The sequence below is a fragment of the Lissotriton helveticus genome, chromosome 2_1, assembly GCF_964261635.1.
Source record: "Lissotriton helveticus chromosome 2_1, aLisHel1.1, whole genome shotgun sequence".
NCBI classification, from domain to species: Eukaryota; Metazoa; Chordata; class Amphibia; order Caudata; family Salamandridae; genus Lissotriton; species Lissotriton helveticus.
In genome coordinates, this window is record NC_136059.1 from 219,965,819 (window position 1) to 219,985,243 (window position 19,425).

Below are 19,425 nucleotides of genomic sequence, written 5' to 3' on the forward strand. Positions count from 1 at the left end.
GTCCTTCAATCAGATTGATGGTGTGTGTGGTATCCCTTAAATATGTTCTAGTGGCCTCTGCTATTGGTTTTAGGAAAAAGTCTATATACCTACACAAAGGTTCCAGCAATGAGCCACATCCCGACACAATAGGGCGTCCTGGGGGCTGGTGGAGATCCTTGTGGACTTTGGGTAGAGTATAGATGGTAGGGAGTCGTGGATGCTTCTGATTCAGATATTGAAATTCGTGTTCAGATAGAAACCCTTGCTGTCGACCATCCTGTGTGACCCTCAGAATCTCAGCCATTAAGTCTTTGGATGGGTCCCCGCCCAGTTGTTTGTAACTGATCCCGTCGTTCAGCTGTCGCAAGATTTCCTTCGTGTAGTTGTTCCGAGGACCATCCAGAGAGGGAGAGGCACGAAGCAGGTGAGCTTCCCACAAGAGGAACACGGGGAAAGATCCACCCGCAGGAAGAACTACAGATGGTAAAAAAGACGTCCCCTGTGATCAACATCTCGAAATACACCCTTCAGGACGATGAAATTAAAGTACTAAGCCGTGGTCTATCTTTTGTTCCAACCTCTAGACCAGATCCTTTCAACACGGTGGTAGAACTTCATAAGTTCTTTAGGAAAATAAGACTCAGATATTTTTTCAGGAACAAGCCTTACCAACCTTCGCAATCTGCCACCAATCTGAGGGTACCTTCTACCTTTGTACCATCCACCTATGCCATGACCCAGCGCATCCTTGCCTATGAAAGCCTTGTGCTACGTGATGTAAAGACAATTCTGGAAGACAACAAATTTGTTAAACACAACATTAGTCAAGCAGAACAATCAGCACTTAAAGCGATAAGAGACAACACTGAAATAGTCGTCAAACCCGCTGACAAGGGCGGTGCTATTGTTGTCCAAGATTTGGACAACTACACAAAGGAAATCTTGCGACAGCTGAACGACGGGATCAGTTACAAACAACTGGGTGGGGACCCATCCAAAGACTTAATGGCTGAGATTCTGAGGGTCACACAGGATGGTCGACAGCAAGGGTTTCTATCTGAACACGAATTTCAATATCTGAATCAGAAGCATCCACGACTCCCTACCATCTATACTCTACCCAAAGTCCACAAGGATCTCCACCAGCCCCCAGGACGCCCTATTGTGTCGGGATGTGGCTCATTGCTGGAACCTTTGTGTAGGTATATAGACTTTTTCCTTAAACCAATAGCAGAGGCCACTAGAACATATTTAAGGGATACCACACACACCATCAATCTGATTGAAGGACATCCATATGACTCTGCCCAAGACCTTCTGGCCACATGTGACATCGTGTCACTATACACCAGCATACCCCAAGAGGAGGCCCTAATGGCAATGACAATTGCACTTGACAAGCGAGAGGCTCCAATCCGGGTACCTACATCTTTCATCATCTTATTACTCAAGATTGCCATGATGAGGAACTTCTTCATCTTCCGAAATTGCTTCTACCTCCAAACCAAGGGGGTGGCGATGGGGGCGGCCTTTGCCCCAGATCTGGCCATTATCTTCATGTCAATGTATGAGGACACCTTCATACTCACTGATGCCAACCCCTTCAGATCTCAGATAAATATGTGGATGAGATACATAGATGATATCATTTTCATCTGGTCAGGAACTGAGGAGGAAATCACCAATTTTTTCAACTGGCTTAACGCACGATCTCCGGATATCAAATTCACCATCAAATTTGACAAAAAATCCATCGATTTCTTGGATCTAACAATTTTTGTGGAAAATGACACCCTACAAACCACCCTTTTCAGAAAACCCACGGAGAGGAACTCCTTACTTTTATACTCCAGCCACCACCCTAGGGGTCTCCGCGATAACCTCCCTTTTGGCCAGTTTTTAAGGATCCGCCGAAACTGCAGCAGGAAGGTTGACTACATGGAACAATCAACCATACTCATGGATAGACTACTGGAACGCGGATACCCGAGACGATTGGTAAGAAAAGCCAAGAAGAGAGCATGGTTCAACCCCAGAGAAATCTTACTCCAATCTGGAGAAAAACAGGACAACAAAGAAGAACGCCTTATCTGTGTCACGACTTTCTCCACAAAAAGCAATATGGTGAAGAAAACCATTAACAAATACTGGAACCTGATATCAGAAGACCTCGACAGCAATTCGCCGCCCCTTCATGCTTTCAAAAAAGCCAAGAACATTCGTGACAGTGTGGTGCGCACATTCCTAACGACCCCAGATGAACCATCCATCACAACTATGTGGAATCTGCCCCCTATTTTGGGCCACTATCGATGTGGTTCATGCAAAGCATGTCCAGCGACAATCCAGACAAAAGTCTTTACCCACAAACAGCAACAAGTTCCACTCAAGTCACACACCAACTGTAACTCCACCAATGTGGTGTACTGCATAACATGCCCCTGTGACCTGATATATGTGGGCCAAACACAACAACGAGTTAAAGTACGTTTTTTGCAGCACTGCAGCCGTGTGTGATGCAAGGTCGTAGGGGCCCCCTTGGTTGACCACTGTAATGAGAAAAGTCACCCACCAGAGAGTCTGAGGTGGACAGTCTTGGAACAGGTTAAGCTAGGCCCAAGGGGTGGGAGCATAGAACCCATCCTTAATGTGAGGGAAATTAAATGGATCCGATTTTTTGACTCAGTGCGTAGGGGTTTGAATGAGTCTGAGAGTAGCTTTGCTCAAATGGCTACCCTCTGAACCACCAATGAAACTGTGGTTCTTTTTCAGGTTATCTGCGTCCCTTTGCCCACATTCAATAATGTGCTTAAGTGGTGGTGTGCTGATCTCAGCATTAAGGTCTTTTTTCTAATTGGTGTTCTACTATCTCTGAAGTGGAAATGAGCGCCTAACCGCCGTGTCTGGCAGGTTCGCGCCGCTAGCAATCGATCATGGCGTGTTTATTGGCTGATGATTTTTAGAGCTCCTGCCCCCCAATGATAGTAACAATCCATCTGCTGTGTTATGCCTAATGCCGTATGACTATTGTATACCAATGTAATTGTGGCTTTCTTCATGTTGGCCACATGTAGTAATCTGCATGAAAGGTCTTTTTTCAATTGGTGTGTAATCTTAAGTGATAATGAGCGCCTTAACCGCCATGTTTGGCAGGTTCGCGCCGGCGATAGTCGTTTTTGACATATATGTTAGCTGATGAATTAATAGTCTCCCGCCCCATGACAACAAGAATCCATCTGTTTTTCTCATGCTTAAGCCTTATGACTATTGTGTACTTAGAAGGCCTTTTTTCAACCTTCGCTAAACAGTGTGCGCCCGACCGCCATGTCTGGCAGGTCCGCGCAGTGATACACCAACTCCAGCCCCTTGGATACAATTTCCCAGATTTGAATTTTTTTTTATTTTATTTAATTTCCTTTTCTGCCTTTTCATATACTACAAATCAGTCTTTCTTCCTCCCTGTCAGCGTTCAATGAAGACATCTTTGTAACCCATAGCAACAGTAAACAGTCTGTTTTTTGTGAGGTAGTAAATCTCCTCGGTTACCAGGGCAGCACTTCCTGGTCCCAGGAGACGCGGTGAGACGCCGGCCCGCGCGCTCCACCTTCGCTTTTTCCACAATCCTTTCGGGTGAGTTGTACAGTCAGCGGTGCGCTTTCATGCTGTTTCTAATCACCGGGCCATGAATCTAAGCATGTAAATGTCTTGGTGTATTTCAGATGTGGCACCTTTAATCAATGTGAGAATTTTAAAATATACGCCGGTACCAGGGAAATCGACTTGGTCCCTTGAACGGTTTATGAGAAGCGGTGTGACGCTGGCACGCACGCTCCCCCACCGATATCTAACATCCCTTTCGGGTGAGTTCCGAGCCCTTGATGCGCTTTTTCAGAATACAGTCACTGTGTACGCACCCCGTTTTTTGAAACGCCTCAAACCTTTGTTTCTAGATGTAGCTTGTATCAATACGGAATCACCTCCGCCCTGACCGAGGAACCAGTATTCATATACACGTTGTTGGCCTCATAACAAGGTAGGCCTCCGAATTAGCTATTTTGTGCACCCACGCGCTAGTCAATCCCCGATGTGGTGGCGCTACAGTGTAACTGAAATATTAATCTTGTACGGCAGATCCTGACTACTAATACAGCGGATTTCAAGGCTCTGCCTGCTGACGGACAACCCCCTTTTCCTGGCCCGCCAGGTAATTTTGCTTAGTGGTAATTTCGATCTCTAGTCTATCCCCAGTAATCCTCCCTCCCCTTTCTCATAACCACCTGTAAACCTCCTTATCCTTATTCTTAACCAACGGGCTTTTTCCGTTCTTTTCTCTTCTAGCTTTTCGGGACTCCTTTGAGACCGTCCAATTAATGAGTTGTTTTTATTATATTTTTTGCTCAGAAAATAAAGCCCCACTCTACCCCCCACTACCCACCACGTCCTGACGAAGACCCACGCTGTAAGGATCGACTATCCTACATTTTCCGGGTCGAAACGTAGACATCTACAACCAAGAACTCCTAACCCTAGATTGATATAATAATCACCATAGGAGTATCTTTCATGTGAAATGTTTTGTTTGATATATGTCAATTCTTTTGACCTTTCCTGTGTGGATCAATGGCTATTATGATTTGAACTGTGTATTTATGCCCAATGATTTTTTGAACTCTGACCAGTGATGTATAACTCATTGAAATGTATTCCCCTCCCTGCACCCCCTTCCCCTTCCCTGTGGGCGCATTGAATTTTGTGCATTCTACCTCTGATTTTTCAATCATTGAATGTTTTATGGTGCAGTGAAAATAAAAACACTGGTCACCCTCATTTATTTTGTCTTTGGATCTATTAAAAAAATGTGTGATTACAAAAATAAGAATTGTGTGTTTTGGTCTGGGACCCCTCATATATACCTCAATTAATCACCCAGGTCCCACTGACTACATGGGTAAAACCCCCTTTGTACAACATAAGAACTAGTCTGGGCAGGTGTTAGTATTTGGAGATATTCACGCTTAGCGTGAATATTTCCATCGCTACGCCTGCCTTGCTAATAGGCGATAGCAAAGTTAGCGACTGTTTTCAGTCGCTAACTGGTTGGGTATGCCCACTTTGCATGTCCTTAGCGATAAACATTGCTGACATGCAAAGCGGGCCCCAAACCGCTCGCTATCGCCTAAAAGCTGTTGCTAACATCAGTTAGCGACAGCTTGCTAATAGGGCGATAGAATTATCGGCGATATTTGCCTATCGCCCCCCTTGGTAATATGCCCATAAGTTTGCTATGGCAGGGCTGGAGCCTCAGCTCTCACCCTGCCATAGCAAACAGCAGAGTTGAAAAAATCTTCCAGTAAGATAACAAAGGATTTTGAAATCCATTATCGCCATTTTTAGTTGTAGTTTGCTGCTGTTAAAGCGGCGATAATTTTAACAGCGTCCTTGTAAATATGCCCCTATGTTTTGTAATGTCGAAAATCCCGTCTCCCATTTAAATAGGCACAAAGTATTTAGTGAAGTGCACTGTGAATCGTGAAGCAACACTGTCTAATTGTGATCGATAAAGAATTTGAAGAGTTGTGTACTTATTTTGCTCGTAATGTACAAATGGGCAGATTTACAAGTCCCTTGCGCCACTATTGCGTCACTTTTAACTTGGGAAAAGTGACGTGAAAGTGAAGCAATGGGCTTGTAAATCTGCTCCACAGTGTTCTGTCGTGTCAGTTTGCTTTCCCCTCTGTCATGTAGAGGATCCTGGGTAAATATAACGGTTTCTGTACATCCAGTACCTTTCAACCCTACCCCCAAACTGCTTACTGCCTGTTACCATAGTAACAGTTCATGGAACACCTAAGTGAGCACACAGGTCATAAGTTCACCACACAATGTTGCTAATCCAAACAGTAACTGTCCTGGAGTTTTTAAAAATTTCCATAGGAACCGTTAATCGCAGCTACAGACTCTGGTGAAGAGCTGTTAAAGAGTTAGCCTCAGTATTATATTTCTAGCTTTAAACATCATTTGTATCTTTTTTATTGTTTAATGTTTTTTAAGCATATGATTGTCACACTAAATAATAATGAAATGTTGTCAGAAAAAAAGGACGTATACACTTTTTAATTAACTTATTACAACAAAAATAAATAACTAGAAATGTAACTTTAAGATAACAATATAATAAATAAATAACTAGAAACGTAACTTTAATATAACAATTAAGCATGGGCGGAAAATCCGTTACGCTCGCGGATTTTGCGAATTTTCGGTAAATTCGCGATCCGCGAACTCCCGCGAATTTACCGCGAATTCGCAAATCCGCGAGCGGCGGATTCCGGGGGCAATAGTTCAAGCCTTGCTGGCCTGTTGTAACTATTTTACGATGGCGCCGGCAAGCTGCCAGCGCCATCCTAAAATAGTTACTAAGTTAGCTTCAACAGGAAGCTCTAATAGATAAAATAAAGCAGGTGCTCGAGCACCTGCTTTATTTTATCTATTAGAGCTTCCTGTTGAAGCTAATTTAGTAACTATTTTAGGATGGCGCTGGCAGCTTGCCGGCGCCATCGTAAAATAGTTACAACAGGCCAGGAAGGTGTGGCGTCTTCTTGAATAAATATGAAGGGCAGGGTTAATTCTGGCACGATGGTCCAGGCACAAAAATTAAACCTCAACCGGAGGCACTTACAGATATCAATTAAGCATGTGCCCTAGTTGAAGCTTAAATTCAGTGACTCATTCATCAGCCCAAAAACAATCGTGAGCGTTGTCAAGGCTGGGCAGATGTGCCTTCTTCCCAAATATACCATCGAAAATCAGCTGTGATGCTGGACAGAGGCCTTTGCATCCTTGACTTTCACGAGCGCAATCCTCGTGCTGTTCCTGTGGCCAGGAGCTTCTGTATCTTCATCTGCTGCTCTGATCGGTCTCTGACCTTTTATACACACAAGAGGCATGTGCACTCACATGGAAGCCCCGTCCGTTTGGCCCCGCCCACACACTCGCGGTGTGCACCGTCTTCCCGCCATTTACCCACTATGATGGACAGCTCACTCAAGGGACCCCTGCGCCCTTCGGCGCGATTGCATAGTAACACACACCTGGTCGCTGTAGACAACTCTCTGGCACTTTAGGCAGCTGTAGTGTAGTAAAAGCACTATACATCTACCCAACGAGGTAGCACTTACTGATTATCCAGTAGAAAGTACTCCAGTTGAGTAGAGGTATGGCACAAAACGGTGGCGTCTTCTTCAATAAATATGAAGGGCAGGGTTCATTCTGGCACGATGGTCCTGGCACAAAAAATAAACCTCAACCGGAGGCACTTACAGATATCAATTAAGCATGTGCCCTAGTTGAAGCTTAAATTCAGTGACTCATTCATCAGCCCAAAAACAATCGTGAGCGTTGTCAAGGCTGGGCAGATGTGCCTTCTTCCCAAATGTACCATCGAAAATCAGCTGTGATGCTGGACAGAGGCCTTTGCATCCTTGACTTTCACGAGCGCAATCCTCGTGCTGTTCCTGTGGCCAGGAGCTTCTGTATCTTCATCTACTGCTCTGAACGGTCTCTGACCTTTTATACACACAAGAGGCATGTGCACTCGCATGGAAGCCCCGCCCCAAATCCGCCGATCCGCAAATCCGCAAAATCCGCGGATTTTGCGGATCCACGATCCGTAAATACGCAAATCCGCGAATCGTGGATCCGCAAAATCTGCCCATGCTTAATAACAATATAATGAACAAAATGTGAGATGGACTCCAATGGTAGGAGGGTAGGTAATCTACAAAAAAAAAATGAAAATAAGTGTTTAAAATTAGGTCGATGTGACTGAATGAGGTGAAAGATCACAAATTAACATAACACTTGGCAATATTTGGTTATTTGCACGTCTGCAGTGTGCCTGATACATCCCACCCCTCTCATAGGCCCTCGTTGAAGAGGTGTCTGTAGGGAAGTGCCTACAGAGTCAGATCTACAGTATGGTCCAGCAGGTCCTTAAAATGATTCAGAGATGAGACAGAATTAGGAGAGAGATCACGTCATTATGCAGGACAATATCTTTTATTTGCAACGCATTTAGTTGGAGGCATTGTGTATGTAGGCCGCTCTGCTTACCTTTTGTAAACACTGTGTCTAACAGAGTTCACAACTTGAAGTCTGCTTTGTTTCTACACTCTAGACTTTATTAAATTCAGCCTTGATTTATTTATCTGCAGAGTGGACAGCAGCGTCCATAACTTGAAAAGAGAAAGAGAAACAATGTGAGAGAGAGGGAGAGAGAGAAAGAGAGAAAAAACAACATTGAAAATGTGAGAAAATCTTTGAAGCTCACCTTTTTGGCTCTGTTGTGTGTCCAAGCACGTGCCGCTTCATAGTGCACCCTCAAGTTTAGTGATCTGAAAGATAGTATATAGTTAGTAATAGCAGAGTACATACAACTGCACAAGTATAACACTCAGGATACTGTATTACATCAACTTCCACTGCAAGATGGTGTCTGAGTGCTCTTTTTCTCCCAGAGTACTATACCCCATGCACTCCCACTGCGTAGCGGTGACTTTTCATTACTGCGTACCCAGATTGTTGCACCTCACTGACCCCCAGAGTCTGGAGGTGAGTTCCTTTTCTTGCTCACCCAGACTGTTCCAACCTATCCATTCTCACAACCCGGAGGCAATTGTACATGTTATGTTATGTTAATATAGACTTATAGAGCGCATTATCACCCATGGGTATCTAAGTGCTATCAACGGACGTACACCACATTCCTACGCAGTCAAGCTGCTGTACACTAACCACTCTTTCCGGCCACAGGTGACTTCTCATTGCTTCGGAAACAAGCTTCTTTGCTCACCTTGTGCTGTCACTGACCATGTCATGAATGATGTAATATGTGACATCATCACCAGTGGATTGCAGGCGCGAGAGTTACAGTTAGAACAACTAACTATAACGGAGGAATTTCAATGGCTTTGTATGAGTGAAATGTCCAGCTAACTATAACACCCCTGAAACCTGATTTTTCAATGAATTTCGAAGGTTTTTTAAATGATAATTCTTAACTATAACCTGCTTGAAACCTATGGTTTTTTCAGTGATTATATATATATATATATATATATATATATATATATATATATATATATATATATATATATATCCCAACACTCTAGTTGAGCCCTCTGTGGGAAGCAGCAACACAGTCGAAAATTTGCATCCATTTCATTCAGGATCAGATGCAGCAGGAGACGCACTCGGGCACAGACATCTCTCCTTCATCTTGCCAGACCGGTTTCGGGATCATCATCCCTTCATCAATGGCAGCTGTTCACTCTGGGAACCTTGCGTGCACTTCCTTATTAAAGAGCCTGCCCCTGTGGGCGTGTCCAAACGGCATTCTGGTTCTTGTAGTGCTTTTGATAATACCTCAAGTGAGTAGGTTCAGAGTGGCAGCAAAATTAAAAGTTAGTAAAACCCCTGTGGGCTGATTCACTGTGGCGTTGGGCATCCTGCTGTGTTTAGTCATCTTATCACAGGACTCCGACCTCCCGTCAAGGTGACACCGGGTGGCGCCATCACGGGTCCGCTCTGAAGCGGCTTGCCTGATTCCCGCGGCTGGACTCGAGCCGCAAACATCCCAACACTCTAGTTGTGCCCTCTGTGGGAAGCAGCAACACAGTCGAAAATTTGCATCCATTTCATTCAGGATCAGATGCAGCAGGAGACGCACTCGGGCACAGACATCTCTCCTTCGTCTTGCCAGACCGGTTTCGGGATCATCATCCCTTCATCAATGGCAGCTGTTCACTCTGGGAACCTTGCGTGAACTTCCTTATTAAAGAGCCTGCCCCTGTGGGCGTGTCCAAACGGCATTCTGGTTCTTGTAGTGCTTATGATAGTACCTCAAGTGAGTAGGTTCAGAGTGGCAGCAAAATTAAAAGTTAGTAAAACCCCTGTGGGCTGATGCACTGTGGCGTTGGGCATCCTGCTGTGTTTAGTCATCTTATCACAGGACTCCGACCTCCTGTCAAGGTGACACCGGGTGGCGCCATCACGGGTCCGCACTGAAGCGGCATGCTTGATTCCCGTGGCTGGACTTGAGCCGCAAACATCCCAACACTCTAGTTGAGCCCTCTGTGGGAAGCAGCAACACAGTCGAAATTTTAATAATGTGTATATATGTGTAAATTGAGAGGGAAAATGTGCCATTTGTTGGTTCCTGCTGCAAGCACTAAAGCAGAGTAATTCTGTGTGAGACTATCTGCTGTGTGAGTGGCATTCTTCTTAATCTTCCGAACAATTTGAAAGGTGAGTTGATGACTTCAAAGGGATTGTATTTGGTGCATTTTATTTTTAGTAAGAGTAATGTGTTTATCCTTGTAAAATTTGTAGAATTATATTCTGAGTTTGTCTGCTTTTGGATAACTATTGTGGTAAAATCATTTAGTAAGTTAATGTGTTTAGTTAGTCAGCATTGTGGAATAAAGTGCAGTACTAATAAATGTCGAATGTGTGCAGAATGCCTCAGTCAATATACATAGTCTGCTGCATACATTCTTGTGTAAATGAAAGAATTATATTTGTTTCTGCACTGTAATGTAATGCTCATATACATGGGCTGTGTTCTGTCTCTTAAACTTTTTAGTGTGGTAAATGTGTTTTGGTAAAATGTATGGTTTTACATTTTTTGTCCAGGATCACACTGAGTGTCTGTGTAAATTAAAGAATTATATTTACACCTTTTTCTATAATCTCACCTGTCTCTCCTCACAGTCTACCTCTCTCTGTTTATACTGCCCTCTTTCTTCTGATATTGTGTCTCATGTTTGGATGTAATACTGGCAAAAAAGTAATGCTGCAAATTGGAAATGTATTTTGAAAATGACTCAGGTTTCTGCACTGTAATGTAGTGCTCATATACATGGGCTGTGTTCTGTCTCTTAAACATGTTAGTGTGGTAAATGTGTTTTGGTAAAATGTATGGTTTTAACATTTTTGTCCAGGATCACACTGAGTGTCTGTGTAAATTAAAGAATTATATTTGCACCTTTTTCTATAATCTCCCCTGTCTGTCCTCACAGTCTACCTCTCTCTTCTTACACTGTCCTCTCTTTTCTGATATTTCCACTCTTTCCTTATTTTCACTTGTCTTGATAGTGCTGTTTCTTTTCAAAGCATCCTGTGTTCTTAGTCTCCCTCGGTCGTCATGGTCTTTTCTGTCCCCTAATGTTCCCCCTTCTTTTTATACTCCCTCCTCTGCCCTCTTAATTCTCTCAGTTTTATCATACCTCCTCTTCGCAATGCCCCACTCAATATAGCTAAAGTGCTGCATACACTCTTGGGCAGATTTACAAGCACCTTGGGCCTCTTTCTATTTGTATTTGTCTCATGTTTGGATGTAATGCTGGCAAAAAACTAATGCTGCATATTGGAAATGTATTTTGAAAATCAATCAGGTTTCTGCACTGTAATGTAGTGCTCATATACATAGGCTGTGTTCTGTCTCTTAAACGTTTTAGTGTGGTAAATGTGTTTTGGTAAAATGTATGGTTTTAAACTTTTTGTCCAGAATCACACTGAGTGTCTGTGTGAATTAAAGAATTATATTTGCACCTTTTTCTATAATCTCCCCTGTCTCTCCTCAGAGTCTACCTCTCTCTTCTTATACTGTCCACCCTTTTCTGATATTTCCACTCTTTCCTTATTTTCACTTGTCTTTCTTGATAGTGCTGTTTCTTTTCAAACTGCATCCTGTGTTCTTAGTCTCCCTCTGTCGTCATGGTCTTTTCTGTCCCCTAATGTTCCCCCTTCTTTTTATACTCCCTCCTCTGCCCTCTTAATTCTCTCAGTTTTATCATACCTCCTCTTCGCAATGCCCCACTCAATATAGCTGGAGTGCTGCATACATTCTTGGGCATATTTACAAGCACCTTGGGCCTCTTTCTACTTGTATTGTGTCTCATGTTTGGCTGTAATGCTGGCAAAAAAGTAATGCTGCATACTGGAAATGTATTTTGAAAATCAGTCAGGTTTCTGCACTGAAATGTAGTGCTCATGTATATGGGCTGTGTTCTGTCTCTTAAACGTTTTAGTGTGGTAAATGTCTTTTGGTAAAATGCATGGTTTTAAACTTTTTGTCCAGAATCACACTGTCTGTGTGAATTAAAGAATTATATTTGCACCTTTTTTTATAATCTCCCCTGTCTCTCCTCACAGTCTACCTCTCTCTGCTTATACTGTCCTCTCTTTTCTGGTATATCCACTCTTTCCATATTTTCACTTGTCTTTCTTGATAGTGCTGTTTCTTTTCAAACTGCCTCCTGTGTTCTTAGTCTCCCTCTGTCATCATGGTCTTTCCTGTCCCCTAATGTTCCCCCTTCTTTTTATACTCCCTCCTCTGCCCTCTTAATTCTCTCCGTTTAATCATACCTCCTCTTAGCAATGCTCCACTCAATATAGATAGAGTACTGCATACACTCTTGGGCAGATTTACAATCACATTGGGCCTCTTTCTTCCTGTATTGTTTCTCATGTTTGGATGTAATGCTGGCAAAAAACTAATGCTGCATATTGGAAATGTATTTTGAAAATCAATCAGGTTTCTGCACTGTAATGTAGTGCTCATATACATAGGCTGTGTTCTGTCTCTTAAACGTTTTAGTGTGGTAAATGTCTTTTGGTAAAATGTATGGTTTTAAACTTTTTGTCCAGAATCACACTGAGTGTCTGTGTGAATTAAAGAATTATATTTGCACCTTTTTCTATAATCTCCCCTGTCTCTCCTCACAGTCTACCTCTCTCTTCTTATACTGTCCTCCCTTTTCTGATATTTCCACTCTTTCCTTATTTTCACTTGTCTTTCTTGATAGTGCTGTTTCTTTTCAAACTGCATCCTGTGTTCTTAGTCTCCCTCTGTCGTCATGGTCTTTTCTGTCCCCTAATGTTCCCCCTTCTTTTTATACTCCCTCCTCTGCCCTCTTAATTCTCTCAGTTTTATCATACCTCCTCTTCGCAATGCCCCACTCAATATAGCTGGAGTGCTGCATACATTCTTGGGCAGATTTACAAGCACCTTGGGCCTCTTTCTACTTGTATTGTGTCTCATGTTTGGATGTAATGCTGGCAAAAAAGTAATGCTGCATACTGGAAATGTATTTTGAAAATCAGTCAGGTTTCTGCACTGAAATGTAGTGCTCATATACACGGGCTGTGTTCTGTCTCTTAAACGTTTTAGTGTGGTAAATGTCTTTTGGTAAAATGTATGGTTTTAAACTTTTTGTCCAGAATCACACTGTCTGTGTGAATTAAAGAATTATATTTGCACCTTTTTTTATAATCTCCCCTGTCTCTCCTCACAGTCTACCTCTCTCTGCTTATACTGTCCTCTCTTTTCTGGTATCTCCACTCTTTCCATATTTTCACTTGTCTTTCTTGATAGTGCTGTTTCTTTTCAAACTGCCTCCTGTGTTCTTAGTCTCCCTCTGTCGTCATGGTCTTTCCTGTCCCCTAATGTTACCCCTTCTTTTTATACTCCCTCCTCTGCCCTCTTAATTCTCTCTGTTTAATCATGCCTCCTCTTAGCAATGCTCCACTCAATATAGATAGAGTACTGCATACACTCTTGGGCAGATTTACAAGCACCTTGGGCCTCTTTCTTCCTGTATTGTTTCTCATGATTGGATGTAATGCTGGCAAAGAACTAATGCTGCATATTGGAAATGTATTTTGAAAATGAGTCAGGTTTCTGCATTGTAATGTAGTGCTCATATACAGGGGCTGTGTTCTGTCTCTTAAACGTTTTAGTGTAGTCTAATCTCGGCTCTCTTCTTAAGAGTTATATAATAGTGTGTTTTATACATTTATTTTTCAAAAATTAAATATCTTTTTTATACTAGAATCTTTTCATCAATACTAAAAAAAGTTATCATGCCTAGTAAGGCTAAGAAGATGAAACAACGAAAAAAGCAGGTTATTCACAGAGAAGTCATCTACAAGATTTACCTTAAGAAAAATATATAAAGAAGACCCAAAAATGTCCTGATAAGAGAACTAAAAGTTTTCTACGAAGATTGGTAAACAGTAAAAGTAGTGTGTACAAAGAAAAAATTAAAACATCAGTGTTTCTGCAAGAAAGAAAAAATGAGTTTAGTACAAGGAGGAAAAATCTATACACGGAGATAAGGAAGAAGATGTACTATAATCGAGTTGTATCAAATTTGACTAAGATTGTAAAGAATTGTAAATGAAAAAGAGCTTTTTACAAAAAAAAATATATTGAAAATGTAGTTGAGAAAGCTTTTGAATTGAAAAAAAGACTTTTTATTTTTAGTAATCAATAGAATTCGATCATTAGATAAGACAATCCATTTAATGAAGGCCAAAAGGAAGTGGAAAAGATAATTAACAAAAGTAGTTTTTCAGAGGTTCTTCTGGGTGAATGGAAACATAGTTCAAGTTCTAAGCCTTTTTTAATGAAGAAAGTTATCTGCAGAGTAATGATTTGTTGCATGCAGTTGACACTACTTGTCGTGCTTATGAGGTTAAAAATGGTTGTTCTATTGAGAAAGAGAAAAATTTTCCTAGAAATGAGGAACAGTTGTTAGCTGATGAAGTTTTAGGAAGATGTCCTAAAGCTCCAGTGTACACTTGGAATTGGAGTAGTATTTGTAGTGTACGGCAGGAGTCTATTGATATTTTACGCAATTTCTTACTTAACGATACTAAGAAAAGTGTTAAACAAAAGATTAAGATGTTGCAAGGATTAGACCCTTGCAGAGTGCGACAAATTACTGGATTGCAAGGACATTCTTTAGCTTGTCTTTCTAAAAAAAGTGTGTCGGAGTGTTTTTCACCATTTCAGGATGTTAGCAGTTCATCATACTCAAATGAGGAATTTAGTGAGAAGGTTGTATTATGCTTAAAGTCCAGTATTAATGTTAAAAAAGTTGAACAGTGCTCGTTTGCATGGATCTGTATCCGATGTAATAAAGGTTTGTGATGAAATTGAGGTTAGTTATTTTGGTCCTCAAGAACACTGTGCAGAAATGAATCCATTAATAGATGGAAATGTAGAAGAGAATGTACAGCATTGTAGTACAGAAAAATGTGAGCAAGAAATTACTAAGTTTGAGGTAATTTCTGGTGAAAGGCCAAATATTCTTGATTCTGTTGTTGACGTACTCATGATAAAAATCAGACTAGGACTGTTGATCTGTATGTAAAAAGTGAAAAAGAAAATAATAATGAGTGGAAGGATTTTGCAACTGATTTGTTGGTAGAGAATTGTTTTGATTTGGGTTCTCATCAGCGTATTTGTAAATATTGTTATAATAAATTAGATGAGAATAAAATGCCTGCTAGAGCTGTGTATAATAATCTTGAGCTGTGAAGTATTGCTTCTGAATTGATGGATTTAAATACTTATGAGACTATTCTTAGTCAATGTGTTAATCCATTTCAAGCTATTGTTCGTATGGAGCCTAAGATGGGGACATTCCCTACTTCAGATTTACAGAGAGGGTTAAAGGGAAGAGTTGTATATTTGCCTCTAGATTTAAAGAAAAATGTTGAATCAATTGGTGTAGAAAATGTAGAAGATGAACCTTTAGTTATTTTAGTTAATGGTGTTCCTACTAAGAGTAAGAAAATTTGGCAGGAATTAGTGGATGTTAGGAAAGTTAAAAAGGCAACGTTGTATCTGATAAAAAACAATCAGTATTATGAAAATGTGTTTCTGAGAGAAGAAGAAATAACTGTAGAAGAAGACAGTGACTTGCAATCTGGACAAATTGAAAACGTGGATGTGTCCAGAACAGAAGAAATCTACGAACACTATAGTGTTCATCCACTTCATTCCAAAGAAGTGATGGGGGATACTATAGAGTTGTTCCAAATGAAAGAAGCAAAGGGAAATCCCATTAGTGCATGGGAAAAAAGCTTGGATGCTCGCTGCTTTCCTCAGTTGGTTCCAACAGGAAAAGGTGGACGATATGATGACCAACCTGTGCAGACTCCTGCATCTGAATACCGGACATGTTATGTTATGTTATGTTATTTTTATTCATACCGCGCACAGCTGCCCCAGCAAAGGGGCGTCCTGGCGCTTAATCAAGATTGTATGCTGAAGATCCAAGATTTCGACAATGTATTCCATATTTGTTTCATCTGTTATTTGAGAGTGACGTGTCTGGACTTTCTTATGCAGTAAATCTTATATTGAAAACAGGTGTACATCTGCAAAAGGTTTCAGCAAAGGAATTTATGGATAAAGTACACTTGAAAGATAATGTTTTGGATTCTCATCTGATTAATCTCATGGCATGTCAGCGTGGGTCTAATGAGTACTGGTACCGTCGTCATGGGGAACTTAAATGTATGCTAAGGAACTTAGGAACTCCTACATGGTTCCTTACTCTAAGCTGTGCTGAATATGCTTGGGATGATTTACTTCAATTTCTTCGAGAGGCAAATGCAAATATAGTAAATATTGAATACAAGACACCTGGATAATTGTGTTCTTTGGATCCAGTTAATGTATGCAGGTATTTCAATCATAGATTTGAAGCTATGATGTCTTTTATCACCAATAAAAAAAATCCACCTTTTGGAGAGGTTTTGGATTTCTTTTGGAGAAAGGAGTATCAAGCAAGAGGTGCTCCTCACATAGATATGTTAATATGCATTAAAGATGCTCCTAAATTTGGAACAGACTCAGATGACACTGTATTGTCTTTCATTGAAGAATATGCACCATGTGATATACTGAAAAGTACAAAAGATAAGGACTTCAGAGAAAAAGTCTTACGATTTCAATATCATCATTGTGGCAAATACTGTTGACGAAAGTACAAATCAAAGGATACATTCTATACCAAATGTCGTTTTGGATTCCCACGTCCTGTAATATCGAAAGGAAGAGTGAACCATTTTATGTCATCTCTGCGACATAGTATCAGAAGAAAGTCTCCAAAAAATACCTACAACTTAAAAAGAAATAAAGAGTCAAAATATATAAATGATTACAACCCAGTAATTTTGTCCATGTGGAATGCTAACATGGATATTCAATATGTTGCGCACAATTTCACAGCTGTTGCTCGATATGTAACATCTTACATAACCAAATCAGAAAAGACAGAATTGAAGGAAATGTGGGAAGAGATTTCTCACGAGAAGAGTCTGAGTAAGAAATTACATACTTACAGTTTGAAGATGTTATCTCATTGAGAAATTGGAGCGTATGAATGTTCGAATCGTTTATCATCTGCAAGTCTTTACTCCAAATCTAGAAGAATCACTTGGGTGAGTCTTGGTCTTTCTGCAACACGAAACCGAGTACTTAAATCTGAACAAGAAATTGAATATTTAGCTGAAAAGGAGCCAGAAAATACAGATATTGTGAAAACAAATGTTGGATACATATTATCCAAATAGAAGTCATCATCTTGAGAAGATTTGTCTGTATGAAGTGTTGCAAAACTATATTTTTAAACGGAATATTACGGAAAACATCAATAATAGTATATATGCCTTGATTGGTTCTGAAGGATGTCTGGTGAAACAAAGAAAAGGACATTTGATTAATCGTCGTAAACTGAGTAGCGAAACACCTGACAAAAGGGAATTTTACTATTTAGCTCTTTTGCAACTTTTCAAGCCATGGCGTTCAGAATAAGAATTACTTGGAGATTTCGAGAGCTATGAAGATTCCTTCAATGCTACTAAATACACTATAGAATATCCTGTTTTTGCTAATTACATGAAGATGTTGAATGATGAAATTGAGCAAGAAGCTGCAATTGCAGCTGAGATTGCTAGAGACAGTTCTCAGGATAGTCAAACTTCTGCTTCATTAAGTCAGGATTCATTAGGAGAACCAATTATTCAAAATGAAGCAGCAATGCTATGGAAGAGGTGGAAACAGCAATGTAAGCTCTAGAAGATGTAAGAAACTTAGGAAGTTTGGAAGAACAACTAAATGTTGAGCAGAAAGAAATATATGAGCAAGTGAAAGAACAGATTAACCATGGATTTCTTCATGAAAAGAAAGAGTGCTCTTGCTCATCATTTGAACCTATCCGATTGTACGTGAGTGGACAAGCTGGAACAGGAATTTTTTTTTAAATAAAAGTAATTTCAACTTATCTACACGAAATAACTGACTCGTATTTGTCTTGTGTTGTCACTGCTCCAACTGGGTTGGCGGCACACAATATTAAAGGAATTACTTTACATCGTTTATTAATGCTACCAGTAGAGCATGAAAACAAATTAAAATACCACAAGCTAACTGGAGAAGCTTGTTTTGAAGTTTCAAGAGTCTTGAAGAAAATGAAAGTTCTCATTATTGATGAGGTAAGCATGGTATCAAACTTATTGCTTGCCTTTGTGCATTTAAGAATGCAGCAAGTTCTTAAAACAGAGTATGACATATTATTTGGAGGAAAACACGTCATAGTTTTTGGAGATCTACTACAACTTACTCCAGTAAAAAGACAACCAGTGTTTAAAACACTGACACATGAAGATACCAAAAAGTCTTTTGGGAGTATAGGAAATGTTAACATTTGGTCATATTTTCAATATAAGGAACTTATTACAAATATGCGTCAGGCAAATGATGCAGATTATGGAAAAATTCTTCAAGATATAAGGATTGGAAAACTGACAGAACATGGCAAACAAGCTTTACAGAGACGATTACTTCCTAATTTGTTTCCAAATGAAAATATATTTCCTGAGAAAATATATTTGAAAATTTCAGAAAACAACTCTGTAATCTGTTTAATGCCAACACTACGTAAATGTTCTATATTCAATGAAGAAATGTTAAAATTGGAAGCTATTGATAAAATAGAACATGAAGGGATCACTATTATTTTAACTGAAAAATTGAAGAGGAAATTAGATTCTTTAGAGAAATCGATAAGTAAAACTGCTGGGTTAGAAAAGAATTTATATGTATGTAAAAACTGTAGGGTAATTTTACGACATAATTTGAATGTGGAAAAAGGTTTAGTAAATGGAGCAATGGGTACAATTGTTAATTTTGTTAATTATGTAAATAGAGATGGGATTGATTTTTTGAAAATCAAATTTGATGAAATTGCTGAAGTACAACAACTTAATCATTGTCCAGCTCGTTTTTTGCTTATAAAAGATTTGTATGTACGCAGAAAACTGTTTCCTATTTGTTTGGCATATGCGGTGACCATTCATAAATCTCAAGGTTTAAGTGTAGATAGTGCTTTAGTGAATATTGGAAGTACCGTGTTTAAAGAGGGTATGGCATATGTTGCTTTGTCGCGAGTTAGAACTTTATCTGGATTGTGTATGATTGATTTTGATGAGACAAAGGTTAGTGCAGATGCAAATTGTGTGAAAGAGTATAATAGATTAAGAAGAGAATATGCACCCAATTTAGGTCAATATCCTGTGTTTGAAAAG